General features: G+C 39.9%; 1 protein-coding gene across 1 annotated transcript in view; it reads left to right on the top strand.

Moving 5' to 3' along the window:
• The window catches only part of GLB1 (galactosidase beta 1), a 34,815-nt gene that overhangs the window by 31,224 nt on the left and 817 nt on the right, over window positions 1-2,774 (top strand). The window lies entirely within an intron of this gene.

The raw sequence follows: 2,774 nt of genomic DNA, 5'->3' as shown, positions 1-2,774 counted from the left end.
TCTTCGAAAAAGGGAAGTTGTTTAGGTGAGGCAACTTCTTAAATCCTTCAAAGACATACATTTTTTCAAGTCTCTCAGTTAAATATTGAATTTCTTTTTAAAAATAAAAGCTGGAGCTTTAAAATTTGCCTTGGACTGTGAAATTGAACTCAACTGGAAGGTATTGTTTCCATCAGCCAAGTGAAAATGTAGTCCTTGTACTCTGCTTATACTGCAGTAACCTTCCTATGCTTTTATTTTTCACCATGTTTTGCAACTGGAGAGAGGAGCCACAAAAGGTGTGCAGCCCCCACTACCTTGCTGGTTTCACTTAAGTGGACTGGTAAGAGCTGCCAATAGACAAGACACTTTCGGCTTCCTTAATCACTTTATTAGAGTATCAACATCATTTTAGTTTCATTGGGCTTACTGCCAGCACTGAGCAAACCTCATTTTTTAATGCAAGTGACTATGAGAAAATTTCAGTTGATTTCTTACAGGACCAGTGAAAAAAACTCTGGAAGAGAGCATTCAAATGCCAGCTGGTCCAAACAGCAGTAACAGTAAAGGAGTCTCATCTGTCTCCTCTTGGAAAGCCGATTTACTACTTCCCTATTGCTATCTCTGAAGACTTAAAATAAATTGATAAGTAAAGGACATGTGAAATTTAGGCTGCTTTGATGGAACCACAACCTCTGACTAACCTGCCTGCAGAATATGGTTTTAAAATGATGATTTTTTTTTCCTTTTTTTTTTTTTTTGGTTTTTTTTTTGTTTGAGTTGTTTTTTTTCTGGTGTGTGTGTTTGTTTTATTTTTTTCCCTATTGGTCATGGTGTACCTGCTTTTCATAGGCCAACAGCACCTTGGAAGTGGAATGCTTTAAGTTAAAGAATTTTATTTCTCTTTTAGTCATTAATTCATGTCAATTGTTTTGTTCCAGTAAACTGGTGGTCTTTGTAACTGACTGATATTTGCAAAGATGCACAAACTCCATCAGTACATTTGACTTTCTGCAGACAGAAACTTCTTTTTGATTCTTGTGATTTTGGTGTCACTCATGCAAATTCCATGGTGATATTTAAACAACAGAAGATTATCAAATCAAGCATTTTCATAATCTGTTATTTCTTCCTTTGATTTTTGTCTGAAATTATTAAAATTATTCTTTAAAGATTAAGTTCTTCCTCTGTGTGTTTAAGAAGGAAAAAAAGGATGAGAGAATTATGAGCATTTATATTAAGAGAGAAATGAGATTGTAAAGTCTCTGTGGATGAGGAGTTATTCTTGTTAATGTCTTGTTTGTTTTCTCTGTTGTGAAGATCTGTACAAAGAAAAATGAAGCAGCTATGATGAGCTGACCATATACTGGAGGTACCACCCTTTTCTGAGATGGCCAGTGCAAGATCCTGGCTATTTCTTCTGATGAGGACCAATACTATCACTGGAGAAGAGGGTGTAAAAGAGCACCACCCACTTCATGTCTGCTGCACGTTTGGCATGTTTGATAGGCTTTCAAAGGAGACAAATGTGGCTCATCCAAGACAGAGCGGGTCTGCTCTTAAATTTGGACCTCAAATTCAGTTCCAGGGTCTGAGGGCTGTGCGTTCTGTACCCAGACATGACTGATTCTTGGACTGGTCTGCTCTGACCCCAGATTTTTTTCTTTCCTGGCACCATCCCTATGGTGCACCTGGAATATGCTGTGCATGCAATTACTTATCAAGTATTAATTACCTCAGAACTAGGCCTTGAAAGTAAAGGATGAAGCAGAATCAGTTTTTAACTGATGGGTTTTGTGGCTTGGAGTGTGCAGAATGACAGTACTATTCATGTATTATTTAAGCTCAGTGCGGTTACAGCTGGGAATATTTTTATTTGTGTGGCAGTTAGTGCTGTGAGGGCAGTGGAACCCTCTGAGTTAGGTTCTCACTCTGACTTCTTTATGTCGTACTTGTGAAAATGTAGTGTGATCTGTGAGACTTCACTTTTCACCATGAAAATTATGTAATATTACCAGCAGAAGGGCTTTGCATCAAAAATTATAAACATGCATCTGATTAGTTCTAAGAATAACAATAACAACATGGAAAGAATGGGTTTAAAGTTTTTCAAGTAGGGCTCTGGATAGCTTCTTTAGCATACTTGCCTATTTACTGCTTTCAGTGTAGTGGTCTCTTGTCCACAGAAAAGAGCTGAAAATTGTGGCCCTGATTCCTAATCCTCTTCTACCTACATGGAAACACTACTGGAGATGTTATCTGAGTGTTCAGAAAGGAGGTCCCTGTGACAAAGGACCTTCAGAATACAGCTCTAGCAGGAGGAACCTGTTGCCAGTTGCTGCTGCTTCACCAAGGTGTCAGCAGGTGCTGCAGCTGAGTGTTCTGCCCTGCCTGTGCCCACACTGGGGCACTGTGCCCACACCACATGCCTGGAACTTACCTTAGGTTTCCTAGCCTTGGCATGGAGTCCCACTGGGACTGAGTGTGATACAAAACAGGACAGTGTGGCATTTCCTCCTTTGCAGCCTCAGGCAGGTCATTATTTTAACCTGTCCTCAAATGTAGTTCAGCCATGTCCGAAGTGGAAATGTAATCAGAATTAAACCTTCTGACTGAGGGAAAATGAGTAAGAGAAGAGGGGCCATAGGGAGTTACCTGGCTGACTTTGACCCAGTGGACAAGGTACTGGTGGGCCTACTTTCAGTTTGTTTTTGAAAGGCAAGGTGTGAAGTATTGTCAGACCCCTGGCTGGTATCTGTGGTGTAGTTGTATGAACTATTCCAAGTGCTGGAGTT

This window comes from Geospiza fortis, unplaced genomic scaffold (assembly GCF_000277835.1).
Source record: "Geospiza fortis unplaced genomic scaffold, GeoFor_1.0 scaffold346, whole genome shotgun sequence".
In the NCBI taxonomy this organism is placed as follows: Eukaryota; Metazoa; Chordata; class Aves; order Passeriformes; family Thraupidae; genus Geospiza; species Geospiza fortis.
Note: the sequence above shows the minus strand (reverse complement) of the source record. Positions and strands in the feature narration are given on the sequence as shown.